Source organism: Neolamprologus brichardi, chromosome 3 (genome assembly GCF_056152115.1).
Source record: "Neolamprologus brichardi isolate AB-2024 chromosome 3, ASM5615211v1, whole genome shotgun sequence".
Taxonomy (NCBI): domain Eukaryota; kingdom Metazoa; phylum Chordata; class Actinopteri; order Cichliformes; family Cichlidae; genus Neolamprologus; species Neolamprologus brichardi.
In genome coordinates this window covers 33,648,132-33,672,433 of record NC_142106.1, presented here as the reverse complement: position 1 = coordinate 33,672,433, position 24,302 = coordinate 33,648,132, and positions in this window count along the sequence as shown.

Genomic DNA, 24,302 nt, shown 5'->3' with positions numbered 1-24,302 from the left:
CCTGCTTTAGAAAGGCAGGAAAATAATATCTAAATTCTCTTAACCAGAGTTGGTCAAGGATCACTTACTGTAATTCAGTATAATTGCAGGGTTTATAACTGACGTGTGTTTGGACTGAACTCTTTCTGCATGACAGCTGTCTCACAAACGCCTCCAGCTCAGGCGCAACACCTTGGACGGAGGAACTGCATGGGTGCTGAGTTACCTACTTGAATGAGTCCTGGGTTTGTGTTTTTTTCCCACCATGACTGAGCAAAAACCAAAAATTCAGGTTTGTCAGTTTCACTGAATAAAATAAAAGAGCTCTGACTCTTGAGCTGTAGCGGTGTTCTCTTTTTCTCTGAGGCCATTTTACATGCTGTTTTCATGACATGGTAATAACTACTTTCCCCTTTCACGTGGTATTTAACTGAGTAATTTATTAACTACTTCTCAGCATTTGAATCAGCCTCTCAGATCAAACGATGGTATGTCCCCTCGAGGGACTGTCACATCGTACGAGACAAAGGTCATGTGACAAATGCATACAGCAGAAATACGCTGTTACTTTTGCAGTCAGGAAGTGATTAATGCCAGTACAGTAGGTCACATAGTTTGCATGGTTCCTGAAATGCTTCTGTAATTTCTGTTTTTTATGAGCAGTTTAAGATCTAATTACATTTTATTGAATGTGGCATACATATGTAGTTTGTAAAAACATGCATTTTTACTTAAAGTCATTGTGACTTTGCAACTTCAAATCCTAGAATCCACGTCTGCTCGATGTCCCCTTTAGTCTCTTCTTGCAACTTCCACCAATCATAAACCAAATAAAAGATGGGCGGAGCTATCGTGGCTCCACCCCTTCATCTTTGAAACCACGGTTGCCATCTTGGTTGCAGAAAAAAAACAAAACAAAAACAAAAACAGTGACAAGGAGGGGCGGGTCTCACTGTGAAACTGGATGCTTATCGGCCAATGATTTGTGATTAACACATTGTTAGCCAATGAGAGTACAGTTTCATAGCATAGATAATTGTTCATTTTATAGTACGCCAAAGAAAATTTTTCAATTCAGCATGACCCAAAACAAGTGAATGAGTCCATATACTTAGCAGGGAAGTATTTACAGAGGTCAAGACAGAAAGCTATGTATCCATAGACATTTATAGGACCGCAAACCTTTGTGTAACTACAGCTATCGCTATCCGATGGCCAAACAGTAGAATGCAGGTTAAAGGCAGTTTTCTGACCAAGAAGCAACATCCATGGATTTTATTAGGTTGAAATGCATGAAAGCATTGCTAGGTAGTGTTCCTAATTGTTTAAACATTTTTTTAATATGTTAAAGAAATTATCTAGAATTTTAATTCAACATATTTTTGTTTTTTTAATTGGTGGAATGGCTCTACTAGTCTTTCAAAAATACTGTTTCTCTTTTCTGAGTGTCTGCCTGGTAAATAGATGCTAATCACTGAAGCAAAGGTGGAAATACACATGCAGACAGTACAGTATATTATTTTTTGACGAATTGGCCAGAGAGGTGTTGTTTCATATTATAAATTCACGCATTAAAAGCCAGTCTCTTTGCAAGCTGTTTTTCAATTATGGATTTTTTTTTTTTATGGTCAAAACAGCAGATGCCAGGGCGTAAACATAAAAAAATGCAGAGGGTGAAGGATAGTTTCACCGTATCTACATTTGTGTGCGATTTTAAAAGGTGTGTTTACTTATTCAAGCAATTTCTAAAACATCTTCATTTGCACAATGTCTTTAATAAACACCATTTTCAGACCTTGACATTTACTTTGCTGTTTTCATCCAATCAATGACAATAACTCTTTCAAAACTAGGAATAACTGCTTATGTAAACATCGAGGACGAGATCCACGGTGCTGCTGACATCTGACTTGTCAGTCTAAATTCCACTGCAGCACAGATTCCCCCCCCCCCCCCCCCTTTTTTTCTTTTCTGCTGGCAAGCGACAACAATGCGCATTTATCTCCTGCTTTTCTTTTTAACCGCTCCCACACACTCCTCTCTCTCTCTCCCGTCGTCTTCCTCTATCGCACTTGCGAGAGAAGATTACCTCAGGTCTCACCTTTCAAAATTTTGAGAAGAAGCTTGCAACCTTGACAGAAGCTCTAAACATTTTACCCCCATGTAAATATTAGGCTTTGTGCGAGATTTAAATCTTGGAGGCAGCCGACACAGAGCCGGAGGGCAAACATGCAAATCTTGATTAACTTGTGTAGTGCCTATGTACAGATCTTTCTTTTTCCTTCTCTCACTGCATAAATATGCTGCTTATCTATACACTGTATCTTGTATGTTTCATCTTGTTTTATTTCATAATTTAAAGAAATGCCACTTCAGAAGAAGGAGAGGAATGAGGCTGGGAACAATGGAAAAAGAGGAGTAGAAGAAGGCTGCTGAGAGTGACTATAGCGTTACTGAGTATGAACATGATTGAAATTTTATCTTGCCCAATGTCATGAGGAAGTTTACAATGTTCCTAATATACTGTCAGATAGGTAATAGAATATGATTTTAAAGGGTTTCAAATGCACTCCTGTGTACCACGTTCATTCACAGTCACTCTGATAGAATGTTATTGGTGGGAATATACTATATCCAATATCTTTACTCAGGCAGCAGAGAGCATAAAATAAACCTTTAATCACTGAAGAGTGAATGCAATGTCCACAGAGCTGCTAAGCTGTCCAGATAAAGGGGCATTGTGTGTATGTGTGTGCCTCTGTCAGTGTGAGCTCATGTATTTCACATTATTTTGCCTGCTGCTGTCTATGTTTGTGTAGTACTGTGAATTCACAAGAGCCGTTTCTGTCTGTAACTTCAGCATGGATTAAATATTGTGGGCAAAGACTGCGGGAAAAATCACACAAAAATTTCACGCAGCAGTGAAAGGGTGGACAAGCTCGTTTTGGTTGGGCAACAGTTAGAAGGTCCAAGGCATGTCAAGGTACCTTGGGTAAGATGCTGGATCCCAATGAATCCATTGTGTGAATGTTAGAAAAAGCTTTGAGGTATAGATAAAAGCGTTGTATGAATGTGTATGTGACTGGTTCAGTGAGACCTAGAAAGTAGAAAGGTGTTATTTTCTAAAGGCGTAGGGTATTGTTACAGAAAATTCATTCACTTATCTTAGTTTAAGTGTAAAAATTCATCGCCAAGAAGCCCCAAAAATGAAGTCGACATCAGGCGATGATGAGCTGATCCTGATGTTTCCAAAAAAAGAAAAAGAAGAAGAGGAGATTCTGGGTTTGTCCAATTCTCCAGAGAAGGCAGCAGCAGGAAGAGTTTCACGGTTTGATCCAGGAGCTGAAGCTGTATGACGGCCGCTTTCGTACATTTTTCAGGATGTCAGCGGGGCAGTTTGAACTCCTGTTGGCAGAGTTGGGACCACATCTGAGGAGGCAGAGAAATCATTTCAGAGAGCTGATTGACCCGGAGCAGCGTCTAGCTGTGTGTCTGAAGTACAATAGTGTTATTTTACTATTCATATATTGTTGTGTATTCAGTATCGGTGCACTTTTGAGCTGTGAGCGCAATTGCTGCAAAATGCTGTGGTGTGATTGGTCAGAAAACTGGAAAAAAATTGAAGAAAAGTTGGAAAAGTTCATCTTAATTCGTTCAATGAAATTACACGATCAGTGCGAAAAGGCTGTTTAACAATAGGTGAGTCCAAGAAATACTTTTATGTGTGTGTGTGTGTGTGTGTGTGTGTGTGTGTGTGTGTGTGTGTGTGTACGAGTTTAAACCAAGCCAGGTAAGGAGTATTTACAGAATATTTGTGCGATGGCATCCAGTGGAATCGCTTCATTGCTGACAGTAACTAATGGACATTCCAGGATCTGGTTGCCTAGGTAACCTAATGTATTTACCACCCTCTCTTATATCAATCAACAGCATCTTGCTCTGTCATTGGTAGTCGCTCCAATTGCTCAACTCAAAATTGGGGAAATAAAACTGGACCCATCCAGTTTGCGTCACCAGTGGTTACGTCGCCCACTGTCAGCTGAAGTTCCTGAATGTCTTTCTATGGACTGAATTTACTTCCTGTGCATATGATCCCTTGGGATATACAGCATGATCTTTATCGTGTAAGTTATTGCCCATTTGGAGATGTGGCAGAAAGTTTAGGGACTGGCTCCCTTGTGGTTTAGGGAGATGCAGTGGTTAGCAGTGTCGCCTCAGAAGACATCATAGATTCAAATCCACTGGCTGAGGATTGCAGGTGCTCCGTGTGCCTCTCCTTCCTACTACAGTTCAAAGAGATACTTTTGAGACTAATTGCCTGCTTTTTCTGTTGTCCATCCATCCATCCATCTTCATCCGCTTTATCCGGAGCCGGGTCGCGGGGGCAGCAGCCTAAGCAAAGAGGCCCAGACCTCCCTCTCCCCAGCCACCTCCTCCAGCTCATCCGGGGGAACACCAAGGCGTTCCCAGGCCAGCCGAGAGATATAATCTCTCCAGCGTGTCCTGGGTCTGCCCCGGGGCCTCCTCCCGGTGGGACATGCCTGGAACACCTCACCCAGGAGGCGCCCAGGGGGCATCCTTACCAGATGCCCAAACCACCTCAGCTGGCTCCTTTCGATGTGGAGCAGCAGCGGCTCTACTCTGAGCCCCTCCCGGATGGCCGAACTTCTCACCCTATCTCTAAGGGAGATGCCAGCCACCCTTCGGAGGAAGCTCATTTCCGCCGCTTGTATCCGCGATCTCGTCCTTTCGGTCACTACCCACAGCTCGTGGCCATAGGTGAGGGTAGGGACGTAGATCGACCGGTAAATTGAGAGCTTCGCTTTTACACTCAGCTCCCTCTTCACCACGACGGACCGGTGCAGCGTCTGCATTACTGCAGCTGCAGCCCCAATCCGTCTGTCGATCTCCGGCTCCCTTCTCCCATCACTCGCGAACAAGACCCCGAGATACTTGAACTCCTCCACTTGGGGCAGGACCTCATCCCCGACCCGGAGTGGGCACTCCACCCTTTTCCGGCTGAGAACCATGGCCTCAGATTTGGAGGTGCTGATCCTCATTCCCGCTGCGTCACACTCGGCTGCGAACCGCTCCAGTGCGAGCTGGAGGCCCTCACCCGATGAAGCCAACAGAACCACATCATCCGCAAAGATCAGAGATGAGATCCTGAGGCCACCAAAGCGAAAGCCCTCCGCCACTTGGCTGCGCCTAGAAATCCTGTCCATAAAAATTATGAACAGAACCGGTGACAAAGGGCAGCCCTGGCGGAGCCCATCACCCACCGGGAACGAGTCCAACTTATTGCCGGCAATGCGAACCAAGCTCTTGCAACGGTTGTATAGGGATCGAATGGCCCGTAGCAATGGGCCAGACACCCCATACTCCCGCAACACCTCCCACAGGACACCCCGAGGGACACGGTCGAATGCCTTCTCCAAGTCCACAAAACACATGTAGACTGGTTGGGCAAACTCCCATGCACCCTCAAGTATCCTCGAGAGGATGAAGAGCTGGTCCAGTGTTCCGCGACCAGGACGAAAACCGCATTGTTCCTCCTGTATCAGAGGTTCGACTAGCGGACGAACTCTCCTTTCCAGCACCCTGGCATAGACTTTCCCGGGGAGGCTGAGGAGTGTGATCCCCCTGTAGTTGGAACACACCCTCCGGTCCCCCTTCTTAAAGATGGGGACCACCACCCCGGTCTGCCAATCCACGGGTACTGCCCCTGATCTCCACGCAACATTGCAGAGGCGTGTCAGCCAGGACAGCCCTACAACGTCCAGAGCCTTCAGGAACTCGGGGCGGACCTCATCAACACCAGGGGCTCTGCCACCAAGGAGTTGTTTAACTGCCTCAGTGACCTCGCCCCCAGAAATTGGCGGGTCATTCCCCTCATCCCCAGACTCTGCTTCCTCCTTGGAAGACGCGTCAGTGGGATTAAGGAGGTCCTCGAAGTATTCCTTCCACCGCCTGACAATTTTCTCAGTCGACGTCAGCAGCGCTCCGCCAGCACTATACACAGTGCAGGTAGAGCACCGCTTTCCCCTCCTGAGACGCCTGACGGTTTGCCAGAACCTCTTCGAGGCAGTCCGAAAGTCTTTTTCCATGGCCTCTCCGAACTCCTCCCACACCCGAGTTTTTGCTTCAGCCACTGCCCGAGCCGCATTCCGCTTGGCCTGTCGATACCTGTCGGCTGCCTCCGGAGTCCCACAGGCTAACCAAGCCCGATAGGACTCCTTCTTCAGCCTGGTGGCTCCCTTCACCTCTGGTGTCCACCATTTGGTTCGGGGATTACCACCACGGCAGGCACCAACCACCTTGCGGCCGCAGCTCAATGCAGCAGCTTCGGCAATGGAGGCGCTGAACATGGTCCATTCGGACTCGATGTCCCCCGCCTCCCTCGGAATGCTGTTGAAGCTCTGCCGGAGGTGTGCGTTGAAGATCTCGCGGACTGGGGCCTCTGCTAGTCGTTCCCAGCACACCCTCACTACACGTTTAGGTGCACCAGGTCTGTCCAGCGTCCTCCCCCGCCACCTGATCCAACTCACCACCAGGTGGTGATCAGTTGACAGCTCAGCCCCTCTCTTTACCCGAGTGTCCAGAACATATGGTCGCAGGTCTGGTGATACGATTACAAAATCGATCATCGACCTACGGCCTAGAGCGTCCTGGTGCCACGTGCACTTATGGACACTCTTATGTTCGAACAAGGTGTTCGTTATGGCCAAACTGTGATTAGCACAGAAGTCCAATAACAAAGCACCGCTCGGGTTCAGATCAGGGAGGCCGTTCCTCCCAATCACGCCCCTCCAGGTCTCGCTGTCGTTACCCACGTGAGCATTGAAGTCTCCCAGCAGGACAACAGAGTCTCCAGGTGGAGCACCTTCCAGATACCCCCCCCAGGGACTCTAAGAAGGCTGGGTACTCCGAACTGCCACTCGGCGCATAAGCGCAGATGACAGTCAGGACCCGTTCCCCGACCCTAAGGCGCAGGGAACAAACCCTCTCGTCCACCGGGAAAAACCCCAACGTACCGGCAGCAAGCCGAGGGGATATTAAAATACCCACCCCAGCCCGCCGCCTCTCACCAGGGGCAACTCCAGACTGAGACAGAGTCCAGCCCCTCTCCAGGAGACTGGTTCCAGAGCCCAAGCCGTGCGTAGAGGTGAGCCCGACTATATCTAGCCGGTACCTCTCAACCTCACGCACTAACTCAGGCTCCTTCCCCACCAGAGAGGTGACATTCCATGTCCCTATTGCCAGTCTTGGCAGCCGGGGGTCAGTCCACCAGGGCCTCCGCTCCTGGCCGCCACCCGGCACACAATGCACCCGACCCCTATGGCGCCTCCTGCGGGTGGTGGGCCTGCGGGAGGATGGGCCCATGTCTCCTCTTCGGGCTGTGCCCGGCCGGGCCCCATGGACTAAGGCCCGGCCACCAGACGCTCGCCCTCGGGCACCCTCCCCGGGCCTGGCTCCAGGGCGGGGCCCCGGTAACCCTATCCCGGGCAGGGTAAACTGTTCCCTCTGTGTTTTTTTTCATAGGGGTCTTCTGAATCGCTCTTTGTCTGGTCCCTCACCCAGGACCAATTTGCCATGGGAGACCCTACCAGGGGGCAAAAGCCCCCAGACAACATAGCCCCTGGGATCCCTGGGACACACAAACCCCTCCACCACGATAAGGTTGCGATTCACGGAGGAGCTTTTTCTGTTGTTTTTCTAAAAAATAAACTGTGAACATGAATGGTTGCCTGTCTCTCCCTGTGTTAGCCTTATGACAGACTGGCAACCTGTTCAACAAAGGCATGATTCTTTTATGTCAATAATCAGTAAACTTCCTTATAAAAGAAGAAACTGTAAATGTCATTTCTCTTCTATAGTTGCTTTCTTATTTACTTTTACGAGTACAATCAAAACTTATGATCCATACTGTGCATTATGCTGCTTATATTAGCGATGCAGTCTGTCACCGTGATATAGAATTCAGCAAACAAAAACAACGCTTTGACAAGACATCTTGTCTTACAATTACCTTATCACCGTGTAACCTTTTCATGCAGGGACAGATGTTTCTAATTTGCAGTCAGATTACAAGTGATTTTCATATGCAGGCAGCGTTGCCAGACATAGACGCGCGTATGTTTTCTTTACAAATTCCAGTTGCACTATAGTGTTTTCTGATTAAAGCCAAAGAGATAGAATGTGACAGTAGGCATGTAATTTAAAGGGTGTGAATTAAACAGGCGTACGTTTTGACGCAGGCAGGCATCTACACCACCCGTCAACAAACTCACACATGGATGCATACATGCGCTGACGTATGGCATTATGCACAGACAAAAACAGGTGCCATCTCCTTTGTTTTGGTTAAAACTTTCCAAACCCGCTAGGGCTCTTCCTTTAGCCAAAAAAGGCACAGTAGAAGACACTTGTTGGATGGAAAATAAGTGAGAGAAGTCAGCAAACAGGGGTTAAATTGTATCAATTTCCCATCGAGTGCTCATACACTGCAAGGAAATACACAGTATCACTAAAAAACCACTTATTTACCTGCATATAGAGTCCATATTTTTAATTGTCACCGAGCTCATCACATGTGACATGAACAGAGAGTTCCTAATCAAAGGGTGTTTTCAGATACCTGCCCAACTACGCCTTTTGAAAGATGGTTTCATAATGAGAAAGTATAGTTCACAGTGGAAGCCTGGCTTCTTTGTCCCCATGACAGGAATAATGCCTACCTTCATTAATTATGACTTAATGAAATACAAAATTGCCCCAGGTGCTGTTTGACTGACAGCTAGTCTTACAACAGAGAAACCCCCTTAAATGTATATAGGCTTCGCAGTACAATGTTACCCTCTAATTGGCAATTTACTGCCCGCTCAATAGCCAGGCTTGCTTTCTCGGTGTCAGTGGACGTATTAGCAATGGTGTTTTTCAACATCCAGATTAATTTCTTAAAAGCCTGCCTTTAAAAACTGTTGGGTTTGCAAATAAAGGGATATGATTTAAGGGGTAGAAAGTGCTCATGTTGGAAGTATTGTGAAAGGGCTCTGAGGAAGTGAGAGAGTGAGAGTGGTTGACAGAGCAAGACAGAGAGGAAGGCGACGGAGCAATGGAGAGAGAGAGAGAGAGAGAGGCCGGCAGCATTAAACTGAAATAAATTTGCTTAGCAGGTACTTCTGTTGGAGTCACCGCCGCTCAAAGAGGAGATCAGTCTTGCTGGTTCTGCATTGCCATTTCATCTAATCCCTCTCCATTTTTCATGAGCTTGGGAATCTGTCATTCACAGGCCATTCATTTTAAACACACGTGCCATTAACAAAATACTATAAATACTCTAATGTGGGTTTCTTTTTGGTCCAGCTAATTTGGCCTTCCGCGGTCCTGAATTGCTAACAGATAAAAGGGAAAGACAGCTTCATTAATAAGTCGTTGTTTCACTGATGATTTTTTCACCAATGAATGGATTTCAAATCAGTTTGATAATCGTTAACTTCCAAACATGAACATAATTGGACTTCATATTACATGATAATAAAACTAAAACTCACATTCTATTTGTTTCCACCTGTGTCTCCTCACCCAATCAAACACTGTGGGTATATTCATGTTTGTCATGTCATCTATTGCTTCTTTTTTCCTTTTTTCCCCCTAACTCTACTTATGGGCTGCCCATAAAACCACATTAGACTGCTTTAAGCTGATAGGAAGGTAACAATAACTCCAAATAACCACTTATAAAAATTGAGGTATGCAGAAGACCATCTCTGGAAGCACATCATGTTGAACATTAAAGCAGCAGAAAACCACACTGGGTGCCACTTCTGTCAGCTAAGAACAAGAAACTCAATTCACATTGGCTCTTTAAACACAGACAATAAAAGAATGGAAAATTGTTGCCTAGTCTGATAAGTTACTATCATCTGGAAGCCAGAATTTGGTGTGAATAACATGTCTTATATCAGTGGCTGAGGCTGCTGTGGTGTATTAGTGTGAGGGATGTTTTTGCTACATTTTTGGGACCCTTAATACCAACTGATCATCTTTTAAACCCCACAGCCTACCTGAGTATCGCTGCTGATACACCATTTTCCATTCCAGAAAACCAAATGAAGTGGTTTAATCATGTAAGTTTATACTTCTTCTTACTCCTTTTGAATTTGAGTTACTTATGAACAGACAATAAACAGAACTAGTGAGTAATATATTGGGTATTTTGCTTTGTTGACTATCCATATATGTCATTTTTAGTTTATTCTTTTAAATGTTCAAAATAAACTCAGATACCCAAAAACTCCACGGTTGCCAGATCTCAGTTTAATAGAGCACCGCTGGGATGTGGTGGAACAGGAGACTCACATCATGGATGTGCAGCTGACAAATCTGCAGCATTTGTCTGATGCTGTCATGTCAACATGGACCAAAATGTGTGAGGAAAGCTTCTACGACCTTGTTTAATCTGTGCTATAAAGAATTAAGGCAGCTCTAAAGACAAAAACATGGGTCCAACCTGATACTAGCACAGTGTAGCCAATGAAGTGTCCAATGAGTGTATATTAACTGTTACAAATACATTGTAACCATTGGTTTACAATGATGCTTTTTAAATGTGTTTGACTTTTGCTTTGTTTTTTTTGTGTCTGTGTAATGTGTCTGTGTAATTTTAAGTACTTGGAGAGTACTTAAAATGTAAATCAATAAGACGTATACGATGGATGCCTTTCTTTTGTCTGTTTCGCAGAAACAACCACCAAAGCACAGCATGGCCTTCTAAAAAATCTGGTGTCCCGCAGCCACTCCCCATCCTTCGCTTGTTGTTTGTTGGCAGTGGCCGAAACTTTTTTTTAGTGCGCAGTAATTAAAAGTAGTGTGAGGTGAGTCAGTTGCCTTAATTAGTTTAGTCTTTCTTCTACCTCTCTCGTGGAGTCATTAATGTCGACGTGAACATTTTTCTCTCATTTGAATGCGTAAATAATGAAAGCAGAGTGACAGTTGGGAGGTGAGCTAGTCACAACCTTTTAAAGCAGCGGGAAGGAGGCAATTAACAGGATGTGACAACCCACACGCTAATACACACATGGAGGCGCACAACAAAAACTCAAATAGATTCCATACATACTAACATAAAGACCTGCAGCTGTGAACTTTAGACCAGTGTATTGTTTGAGAACTTGGAACAAAAAAACACACAAATTTGCCGTCTGTCACTCCTGATTCACCTCGTGTGTGTGTGTGTGTGTGTGTGTTAGCCGTGTGTTTTAAATAACAGAAACCACATATGTGCGACATATCCCAAAGCTTGTCAGTTTGTCATTGAGATTTTAATCTTGACTTTTTTTTCTGTCACATTGGGTCACCTCATATCGAGCAGCACCCATCCCAGCAGAGAAATAGATGGACGAAAGTTCAATTAACAAATCAAAGCTGTAATTGTTTGGATGCTTCTCTCCTCCATAAATTTAGCAGCGATAATTAATTATAGTGAGTAAAACCACTCATCAGGGAGATGACCCATTAGAGTGTTAGGTAAACAAACCCTTATCTATTACGGGTGAGTGGCTAAGGAATGATGAGAAAAGTTTGATTTTCACACAAAAAAGCCTCGTAGCTTTATTTCAGCCTCAATCCAGGGTCAAAATACCAGCAAGTCATTGTGATAAAGTTTTAATTGCATTAGTTATTTTATGTTTATCAGATGAAAGAATGATTGTGTTTGCATTGTTTACTCATCGGTGAAAGTTTACCTGGCTGTCTTGGTGCTTTTGTTGTCTATATTAATGAAGCCGATTTTGTCCTCTGTCTTGATCTTTCTTTCATAATAAGGCAAATGCACATTAAGGAGCGCTTAAGGTAACTTTTCTGACATTAATGGGAAATAACGTATCAATGTGGAACATATTGATGATCATTTGTTCTCTTTCATATCAGTTTTTACTCAAAGTTTCTTTAAGTAGAAACTGTTTTGAGTAAAAAGTGTTTTCAAACCAACTATTTGCTACTGCTTCTGGTATATCCAAGGATAGACCAAGGTATTGCCACCCAGCTTAGCACTGCATTTGGTAATGATGAAGGTTATATTCTTTGATTTTTAATTGATTTGATGCACACATAGAAGGAGCCACAGTGAAGAATGGGAGACTATGTTTTATCAGCATTTTGCAGTTTTCATTTTTCTTAAAGAGGTGTAAAGTTTTTCAACAAAAAAGCCATTTTTAGAAAAAGAAATACAATTTTCCTCACAATTAAATGTAAGTCACTCTTTTTATAAATTGATACAAAAGCAAAAATTAGCACAATTACTTATAGGGATGGGTATCGAAAACCGGTTCTTGTTGAGAACCGGTTCCCACTGTTTCAATTCCTTGGAATCGTTTGCCATTTTTGCAAACGATTCCCTTATCGATTCCAGTCGCCCCGAATGACGTCACCACGTTGCGGAGCGTCATTTACCTGGCAGGAAACATGGCGGCTCAAACGCTAAAAAGTTTGGTTATACTTTACGAGAACGGATGACAACAGGGCAACTTGCAATACTTGCAAAGTAGATATTTCATTTAAGGGAGGAAACACTACGAATATGCAAAAGCATTTGCTCACAAAACACGCGATAACCTTAAATAAATGTCGTGTTTTTAATTCCGCTCCGGACTCGTGAATCTCAACCCAGCAGCAGCGGTAACGTTTGCACGTCCTCTCCCGTTAATACGGCAGGTAAATAATCAACTAACAGTGCATATTATGTTAGCGCAATCTGCCTTATTACAAAACCTGCCATTACTGTGCATTTAGGTGACCATGATGAGAGAGACAGACAGAGTCTGGCTGGCTCAGATGCTGGCAGTTCTTGCTACAGTCTACCGGTAGCGTCTCCTTTCAGGCCAGGATAGACGAATGTCACCGAGCAGTGACTAAGTTTGTGGTAAAAGACTTACACCCATTTGCCACAGCAGATGCCCCCGATTTTCGGTAAGTGAATGTGTTTAATTGTAGGCAGGGACATTATTGGATATTCTTGTGTAATTGCTACATAAGAATATTTATTTTATTATTTTACATTCACAATTTTTTTTCCTGGGGACCCTGTGACACCCCATTGAAGAGTCGTAGGTTGGATCTGTTAAGATCTCACTGTTGGGTTTGTAAGGCCATGTTACTCCTAAATTTCTATCTTGTTCAAAGAGAAGATATAAAACAAAGATCTAAGCTAATTGACCTTAGTGTTCTCCTTTTTTTAAAAAAAAATAATCGATAAGAGAATCGATAAAGAATCGAATCGTTAAACAGAATCGAAAATGGAATCGGAATCGTGAAAATCTTATCAATACCCATCCCTAATTACTTAATGGTTTGTTGTATTGAGTCTAAAATGCTCCAGTACTTTACAGAAATGACTGAATTAGTTTCCTTTCTGCGTCTATCGCAAGTTTTATGGAGACGTTATTGAATCAGTTATTGCAGGTTTAGATATTTTGAACGTGTCAACAAATGTTACATTTACTGATTCTTAATATCTACCTGAAAAACTGGCAATGTATCTTACTGCCTAAAAAGCACTGCTTGGTTGTCTGGGTTGTTTCACATTCATTATTCACCAGGGACTTACCATAAATTAGCTAAGAATTAACACATGCAAATGTGAAACCCACTGTAGTAACATTCATTTTTTCTCCTCCACGATGAGTGGTTATCACATGTAATGTAATTAACACCTATTTTTTTATTGTGTTTTATGCTTTAAACATAAGCAGTAAAGGGTAGTAATGCTTAAGCTCTACTACGACGTGTCCCTAGAAGCTTATGTTAACAACAGAGTTATCCTTTTTCAGCAATATGAGCCATTACTCTTCCCTCTGAACATGTTACATTTTTTTGTCAAGATATTAAATTAGTTAATGCTCATTAGCCTCAACATTACATATGATGGTGAAAATTAAATATTCAGGCATCTCAAACTGAAGCACCTCAGCAAAGTATGTCACCGAGAAAGAATGGGGACGAAAAGAAAGTTGAATGAGTGAGTGATGGCTGGCAGAGCCAGAGGGAGGCCAAAACAGAGGAGCGAGGGAGGAAAAATGGAAGAGAAGATGGAGACTGCTTGATTGGAAAATGGATCTGTGACAAAACGCCACAGCTTGGAGCTAAGATTAGGATTCCATCTGTCTTGAATGAAATATTCAAATATACGCTGACGAGAGGAGGCATATTACTAAAAGGATGGATGTGGAGAATATGTGAAACAATGACAGGCTCTTTACATCCAGAAGGGTCAGCGCTCACCCAGACTGTTATTTAGCTTGTGGTAGATGAGCTCATATGTTCCTTAGGCATATGTGCTGTTTCGTTTGTGAAGTGAGTAATAGGAACAAATTATATCCGTTGAATGAAATGTTTCCATACACTGTTACTGCGAACAGCTGATTATACGTAGTCTACTCAGTATGAGTATTTCATATATGGGAATTACTGCGCGTTCAGAAACGGAACATCCATGTGTGTCAAAAAAATGACAGGAACATATTGCTACATAATCTGGTGAGATCATTAAATATGAGCCAGGAAAACATAATAAAGTATTATGATTACGATTATCAAAAATCAGCATGATACCTCCATGATTTATAAGATGTATTGGATGACAAATCAGTTATAAACTCAGAGGAAGGATTTTGCGAATTTAAAATGAGACCACCGTGATCGTTTGTGCTGCAGGCCAACAGTAGAAATATGGAGTTCATGAAGGTTCTTTGGCTGTGTTAAAATAAAAACTTATAATAAAAAATAAAAATCCCAGGCCCTCCAAAGTGTGGAGGCCTATTTCCCCTTACCACACTCCCTGCCGGTGACTGATGCCCTCAGGGGTCGGTGCATTGGTGGTTCTTGGTGTCCGGGGCTGGGCGCTCAGGTATGTACCAGCTCACTCCCGGTGGCTACTTGGCGGGGCCTGGCGCCTGTTGCTCGGTCAGGCCTCTTCCGGGGCGCGGAGGGCCCTCGGGCCTCCGGCCTCTGTGCCTGCGGCTCGGTTCACTCTGGCACAGCTGGCTGCCGGCGGAACCGGCGGGCACGCCGGTGATGCCCCCTCTAGCTTCTGCCCGGTGGCTACTGGGTGACCCCTCGTCTGGGGATCCTCAGCCCTTCCCATGAAGGTGGCACGGATGCCCCTCCAGTGGTCCTCCTTGGGCTCTTGCACTCTGGGGCCTCTGGATGTCTGGGGCCTGGATCTCCTCCATGCCTGCTTCATGCCCTGGGGGACAGGGCTATGGCTCTCTACATCCTCTTGCAGACCGTTACATGGGGAAACCATTTGAATACAAGCGCGCTGATCCACACAGGTGTGCACACGGGTGTTCACTGATCATAGACTTAAATCACACCTTTCTTGGCTGCTACTTCAAAGCACATTGTGCGCTGTCTGTCCTGCGTGCTGCACAACAACATTCAATATTTAGTATTTACTGCTGTTTACACTTAGCTAGATTAATGCGATGGTGTTGTGTTTAGTATGTTGCTTTGTTTTGTTTTTTTTGCTTGTTTTCTATTCTTTTTCTCTCAACAGGTGATCCAGGAGATATTTTTTTCCCCTTTCTCACTGTCCCTCTCCCCTTCCGTTTTTCGTTTCCTTCCTCTCTTTCTCCCTTTCCTGTCCCTCACTCATGTCTGTCCCATCTGTAACAACTGAAAATAAAATAAAATAAATAATAAAAACAAAGGTCGATCAAATGGACCAATACGGCAATGCCACGATGATCCATTTGGCAAAATAAATCCATTGGGTATCCTTGTTGGTCTTCAGACAACAATTCTGACGGCTAAAGAACCAAATGGGACAGGCAAAAAAAATAAAATAAAATAAAATTAATTTAAAAAAAATAAAAACTGTTACTTAGCTCTGCAGTCCTGTGAAAAGGTATTGGCCTCTTTAAAATCATTAAACAAATTTTAATATTGATAAGTTGAGTAAATGTACACCCAGGCACGATTACAGTTAGATCTGATGAATCAGGAAATCGTGTAAATAGAAGCTGTCTGGCAAAGTAAAGTAGCCTAAAAGATCTCAAAAAGCAACAAATCATGCAACAATCTAAAAACTCATGAAAAAGTCATTGATCAGTCTGGAATGGGTTGCAAAGTTATTTCTAGTGGCACTGTGATGGTGTGGGGCTGCTTTGGTGCTTCGTGACCTGGACGATTTTCCGTAATTGATGCAATCATGGATTCTGCTCTCTACCAGAAAATGCTAAAGCAGGAAGTTCAAGTGGTGGAAATCAATCAGGAAGTGAAGCAAATGCTTTTTGCAACACAAGGCAAGGCAGCTGATCTAAAATAAATATTTAATATCTAAGAGGAAAAAATGATTTGAATTGATTAATGTACTCAGTTTTTTATTATTTTGACCAATTCTAGTATATTTTTGTTAGCATTAGCATAAGCCTGTGTCGAGACTTAGCTGTTCTACGGCTACATATGGCTGCCAAAACAAAAACAGCAGCAAATGTAAATGGTTACAGTTTTACCAGTCGGCTTCAAAATAGCAGTCCTCAAACCAGTGGGGTATGTTAATCTTTTATATACAGTCTATGCATAAAGATAAGATATCTGTCAAACAGTTGCAGGTTTCTGACAGATCATAAATTATATTCTCCTTCATGGATGTCTGGCTCACTTTATTCCCAGCCACATCCTTTCCTTTTCACAAAGACCACACCACTGCACACACACAAATTGAGAGTTCTTAATGAAGATTACATGTTGTCTCAGATGAAAATAACTAGTGTACACTTTTGCTTCACGAGCATGTTGATGCCAAAATGTTTGAAGAGCTTTTCAGTTCTGAGACACTGAAGATCATTATCAATCTAGCCACAAATGCACGAGTGTTGTCTGTATTTCACAGAAAATGATTAACTTTCTAATGCAATCCTTCTCCAAATGTTGTGTAGCTGCTGTACTAATCTCCTGATTTTGAAGCCAAAAATCAATTAAATCTGTCATTAATCATTTCTACTGCAGTTTTCATAAGTCTTGATATTGAGGGTGGGAAGCAGAATGAAAACAACCCCCCTTGGCATCATTGAAAAAATAAACACAGAACCCCAAATTATTGAAATGCGGCTTCACATAAGTTTAATATAATCAGATGTCTGCTGTTTAGCAAAGTGTGGCTAGCAATTTGTGGTGGATTTCCTTATTGCAGGATCAAGAGCACAGACGACCTCTGAGGTTATGACAAATCACAGAGAACCAAGCGTAATAAAAGCCCTGTATAAATAGTACTTTTAAGTGGAAAAATTAAAGGGCACCACTTACAAGAAATTGCTCAGACGTTCAACGTCATTGTTGAAGATGTCACAGCCACCACATGGAAAGTTGTTTAGCAGCCGAACCCTGACCTCCCTGTGGAGTATGACAGTCAATATCCATGTAGGTGGAGAAGGAGGTGCAAGGTGGGATTGGCTGGGTGGGTATGTGAGGAGACATAATTAGTGCTAAATACAAAAATGCATTTAGAAAAAGAAGTTGTGCCATGATATTCTTATTAGATGCACCTTTCAGGAGAGCCTGGGCTTGGTCCAACTCATCAAGCATTAAAGGTGGATTGTGGACATAGTGATTTTCATGCTTTAAAGTAATTTAGGAGTGACCTTCAAAGAGAAGGCAAAGAGTGCAAAAACAAATAAGGCAACCAAAATGTCAGGACTGTTATGGGAGATGGGATGTCATTAGGAAATGCACCATAACAGATCCGCTTTAATTCCAGAGAATGGGAGTCTATCAAATGAACAGTGAGCTTTAGATGAGATGCATTGACACATTTCCAAAAAGTTAACATTGTATGAGGAGCTGCTGTGGTGCGATTTTAAATGTCATAATGTAGCTATGGGTGGATCATTGAGGACTACGAAGATTGTCATTATTATTTACCACATGCTTTCAGCGGAGCAAACAATCCTAAATACATGGAACATCCCATCTTGAATTAACATAAAAAGGACTCCGTAAGTGTCTTTAACAATCCGTTACAATTTGTGATGTTTTACGTTTAAAAATTGTTTAAAGGACTAAATAATTAACTAAAGTTATAACATCAATATAAATGAATGGTAGCTATGACATTATGGCCAATATCGTTTAGAGTCGCTCCTGGTGGCTAACTTTCTAGGTTCCTAGTTAGAATTAAATATACAAACTTAAATATTGGCAAAACAAATACTTTTTTTATAAAACCATAATCAAGATCCTCGTTAATCAAATCATGCTTTAGAAGTAGCCAAAATATTCATATATAACATTGCAAACACACATAGTTTTAGATTAGTTTGCAGGGTTTAGCTAACATTAGCAGTGCTAGTAGAAGTAGCCTTGTTGTTATTCATGCTAGTAACCATGTGCTGGTGCAGAATGTGGCTGGTTATTTTCCACTTTATTCTGACAAAGTTGACGAAGCACCTGATAGTGGCCAGTAACTCCTATTTTACATAAATAAAACATGAATAATGCATTTAACTTATATACATTTCTGGAACATGCTAGCAAATACAGAAATGTTAAAACGTCTAGACAACTAGGTGAATAGTTGCACACATCACTAACAGCTATATGTATTTTTATATGTTTCAAAGATAACAAAAGAGCTAAAATAGTCCTTTACACTTGCCTTATAAATGCATACAAGAAGATGGTCCAGTAAGTTAACATAGCCTCCAGTCTGTACTCAATCTAATGCAAGATGAAAAGCATTTTTCCTCAGAGCATCATCATCAACATTTGCTCCTAGTAAAATGTTAGATATTAAATCAAAGAAATTCTCCTAAAAGGAGAGTGAACATCAGGAAAACTTTCCACACTAGAAACAGGAATAAAGTTTACTGCTTAACTGAATTTCTTTTACACTGGTAAACAAGCAGCTTCCAGAGATAACACATAAATCTAGCCTTTAAAGGGGGCTTACTGTGTAATGTTACAAACAGTGTTAATGTAATTACTTAGTAAGCTTGTTGTTTATAAGTAGCTAAGACAAAATGCAATCACTGTATATGAGTAACCCAGTTATCACTCAGCCATCAAATTGAAGCACGTAGTAAACAAACCAACAGGGCACAGTGACCTTGTTTGGGTGATTCAAAATGGATTTTAAGTGTTGCTGACGCTAACACAGTCCACAAATGTAACAAAAAACACTTGGTGTAAAAATGAACAAACATACAAGCATAAAAAATACCAAATGTACTAATGTGTGGTACTAGGCAATTTGCACTTCTGACCACAACAAAAAGACAGTAATCAGGGCTGCTGCAATGTGTCTTGTGGGAAACATGACTGTACAGAATGTTAGAGATCTACACAAATAGGGTATGTGTAAGATATTTTACCTCCAGCTGTTATTAGTAGACATATCTAAAAGCACATACAAGCAGCAATGAAAGACAAATTAAGCTTTCTAATCTGTAAATCTGGAGCCCAACCAATACAACACCAATATTAGCTATTTGCTGATATTTGAGTGTTGATGTTGCATAGTTTGTCCACTAGATGGCACTCCTTGCGTAAATGCCACAAACACAATAACCACCTAATCTAATTAGAGTCAAAGCATAAATGGCATATAAAAAATATATATTTAAATGATTTTAAAACCACATTACAATGTTATCTTATTAATAACTTATAAATAACAATACATAACAAATGTTAGGGAAATCTGTTAATGTCTGAAAGAAAGAAAATATCGGCTTTTTTTCAAATATTGTTATTGCTATCTGTCTTAAAATCCTATAATAGGAAAGCTCTGCTTTCAATTACGAATCAAAACTAGTTTAGTTGATGATTAGATATTATGTACCGTATTTTCTGCACTATAAAGCGCACTTAAAATCCTTTAATTTTCTCAAAAATCGACAGTGCGCCTTATAATCCGGTGCGCCATATGTATCAATTCTGATGGATTGTCAGAGCATTGCGGCTACCATAGTCAGGACCCTCACGGAGTAATCTGGGTCCAAAACTCCGTCCGCTTTAGGTCCCAAAGTCAAATTAACACTGCGACATCGCTGAAAGTTAAAAACTGTCTAAATTCTTTAATCTTTAATAAAATCATCAGCGTTGCTGCTTTACCAGGTGTAACAATTAAGTTTAACATCCAGGCATCCAAGAAAACAGAATTTATTAAATTTAACAGAGTTAAAGGTTAGCAGGAAGTTAGCTCGCTAGTTTCCACCTAAACATGATGTAGCATGTTCTGACTGGGAGATATCTGAAAAAATTAAACCGTACAGCTCTGCTATCATTTCCAACATAAATGAAGACAGAAAACTAAACAGTGAAGTTTGTATGGTTACTGAAGTTGGACTAGCAGGTATATAATGATGTGCTATGTGAAAACTGGTCAGTAGAAGCAATTAATCACCACTTTTGAAGAAAGTATTTTTATTGTTCTATCTTGTTAGAAGAGTTTTATTTATTTATTTATTTTGAAATGAGCTTTTTTTCCCCTCCATCCCACTCGATAAAAGCAATTAGACAATTCTGCACCCATGGATCACACGTAGTTGAATTATGTCAAGGTGAACAATTATCCTTTTGAGATTATTAAATTAGAAGAATGTAATTACCAGCCCAATGCCAAATAGATGCAAACCCAAACTCTGGCATTTCGGAAGTGAAGATTTAATCACGGTTTGGGTGGTTTGAGAGACCATGGTTTTCATTGGCTGTGACAACCGTGAGCCTGCAGGGGAGGAGAGCTGGAAGCAAAACAGGAATAAGAATCTGTAGAGTTGAGGTTCGGCGTTGGCGCTTTGCAAAAGTCTAGACAGCAATCACTCACGTGTTTGTCCAAGGTGAGATAAAGCCAGGCTGGACCGGCTCTGGGGAGAGTGTACGACGGGAAGGGGGACTTCCATTACAACTCGTATCACCTGTGAGATAGAAGCTTCGGATAAGAGAGCTTCATGTTCTTTTTTTTCTTCTTTTTCTTCTTTTTCTTCTTTTTTCTTAATCGTTTCGGTTCCCTCGTACTTTCATGTCAGCATTTGAAAACAGCAGCCTGTTTGGTGTTTTCTTCACAGCTTTCTTTCTACCGCACAACTCGCCGGGTACGTGCTCACCTGTAATGCTTCTTAACCAAACCGAACACAAGGCGTCTTTAAGAACAACAAAAAGAAGATGACAACAAGTAAACAATCTCACTTCCCCTAATTAATGCCTCTAAAGTGTATTTCCTTTCCATCTTTGATAGAATCACTTTTGTTTACGCTTCTTCAGAACACAACTCTGCGATGTGAAAAGAAGCTCATATCAGTGTCACGAAAACAAACAATCTAGTGCTTCATTTGATCAAACTTTCTTCTGTTTTTTTAAGGGATGAATTTAAGTGTTTAATTTGTGAGAATTTTCGCTTCAAAGAATGAAAGAGTACGTGTAATTTATTCAGCAGTCCAGCGTTCCGTATCATGTACTGTTTTTGCATAATGCAGAAGTTGGCAAATAGTGAATTTAATATAATAATTTAATTGAGGTCTATTGTTCCATCAAATGTCACTCCGTTGCTTCTATTACTTTATACTGTGTTTTCTGAAGCAAAATGAGCCGCTGAACTGTAAGTGCTCCGTGTTAACAATACTTTAAATGAAGCAAGTCGGAATCTTTTCAGTGGGTTAATTGGAATATTCACAAATGCTTAAAAAAGAAAAAAAAAAACTGCTGACGGTATGCTCTAATGGCACAAGAATGACTGACGCTGGCCAAGTGTAAAACACCTCGAACGCGCAGAGCCAGTCATACATTTGACCAGGCGTGAAGATCAATTTATTTATTTGCACTTCAATAAGGATGGAGGAGAAAGTTAAAGGTTTGAGACAGAGATGTGTTTAGTTTGTCCTTGGAGGAAATGTGAGGAACAATTCAAAGAATGTGGATACAAGACAAGAAATGAGAAAAAGGACCTAAAACTATCTCCGTAGCCCCCTCCTCCCCGCCTGGACCCAATGGAGTACTCTCAACTGCCCATGATCATAAATCCGGATCTGGGCTCTGCAATATAGGGTAGCTCCGTGCTTCCTCTCCGCCCCCGCCTCCCGTTTCCTTTTTTACCTGCACCGTACCTGTTGGCGGAAGCAAAATACGTCCTACATATCAGCGAGGAAGAAGGTAGGCGAGCAACCAACTCAAAGGATGTTGATCACTTGTGTCTTATCACAGGCTGAGCCAGGCCACCCCTTGTGAATTAAAGGAGAAATAGTATCTCGCTCCCTCATTTTTCACCGCCCAGAGATGTTCACTTGCTCCCTTTCTTCCGGCTCCTGCGCCAGAGAGATAATCCGGGCCCATTTCGGGCAGAGGAATCCATCTTTCTCTGGATACTGGACCAAGTCCTTGGCTCTCCTGAGGTCATCAGTGTTGCCAAACAGAACCTCCTTTTTTTTATATATGTATATATATATATATATATATATATTGTTTTTATTCACCGATTGTTTTGCTCTGAAAGTTTGGGACAGATAGAGCAAGGACCACAGCGCTGAATCTTTTAGTTATGTTCAGAAGGGGGAACTCATTGATTACATTTTTTAATTCTAAGCCAAATAATTTTTACTACATTTTACTGTAAGAGATATTAAAAGACAACATTTATTTCTGTGCTGGCGGAGAAATGTATGGAATCGAAATACATACTCTAAATTTGTCATAAATTGTCAGGAAGTCTTTTTTTTTAATTTAGTTATTTGGTAATTAAAATGCAGTTCTGCTTAGAAAATAGTGTACATTGTGCTGCATGCTTTTGATTACATGGGAACAGGGGTTAAAGAGGGATTAGTTGTAGTGGTGCAGCGGGTTCATCATCATCTGCATTGCGAGCTTCATTGATACAGGCCATGATCAGCTGACTTGTGCTGGTGCTACTTTGAGAGTCACTGCTGAAATCAAATAGGTATAAGGAGATGTTACATGAGCTAAAAGGACTGATAGCAGAAATTGGTATAAAAGAAAGAATTCAGTGAGTCTAATCAGCACCATCTGCTTAAACTGATGCTCGCTAACCTTGATGTGACCTTACACTGGCCCAAAACATCACAGCCTGCTCGGGCGCAGTTCAACATACAGTAAATGCAAACAAAGCAGTTTAGTCCTCATCAAACAGCCTCATATTTCCTCATACAGCCTATGAATAACACGCGATTATAGTGCTTCAGTTTGATGTTACACAGATCAGTTCAGCACTGAATCATGTATAGATCCAATATGTGACTAAACAAGTGTAAAATGAATTAGGACACTGCAAGAAAGATTTAAATTTCCAGTGTATCAAATGTCACTTGCTGAGCAGTTGACTTCTCATCTTCCTCTCCTGTCCTCTCTTTCTTACATCTTTCTCCATCTCTGATGGTGTCATATATTAGCTTTTATTCCTCTCTCTCCCTGGGAAATACAACTGTGCAGACACACTGTGGGCCAAAAAGAAATGAAACTATTTGTATTTTTGCTGATATTTGTCACGCTGTTAGAAAAGTTGCATTTGAAATCACCCGTCACTTAAAAAACCTCACTGGCTTTATTGCTGCTCAACTTCTGTAGTGGTAGCTAGATGCTGAGTAATAAGGATTAAATGTGCTTACTTGCTAATAGGTCAACGAAGCTTGTTTATATTTATAGTTTATATTAATATAGCTGTTAATTACTTCATATGGTGGATCAAATTATATATCATGTCACTTCTGTGTTATGTTTTATTGCCTTTTGTGGGTTTTTTCTATTTGTGTCGACATATATTATGTCAGATAGTTTGAATGAATATCTTCATGAAATACATCTTATGTATTCCAGTTTTTTTTCTCCTCTGTTTGTTGGTTGTCCTTGTAAGCTGGTATTCAGCCTTCACTGAGTGTATGTGACTGTTTTGGTTGATGCAGGTAGGTTGTTTCATATTTGTATTATTTGTATTAAATCATTTTATTATTCCAACCAACATGAGAGCCTCAGGCATATTTCTGCTTTTATATATCAATGAACTACTTTTCAAATACGTCGATATTTTGGTCACAAATTTCTATGAATTGTGTTAGTTCATTATAAAAATGAGTAAATGTTGGTATGCAAAACAAAATGTAGGTTAGAGGAGAAATTATCTGCAAAGAAATGGCTTCTTTTTGTTTTGAAAGTCTTGTCAAGGCAAGTTTTGTTTTCCTATGACTTGGAATTGGAGAATCTTTCCTGCCGGATCCTACTGGTGGTTCTACTACACAGACCAAGGTCCCCCTAGCAGGGGTGGGCAACTCCAGGCCTCAAGGGCCGGTGTCCCTGCAGTTTTTAGATGTGTCCTTGAACCA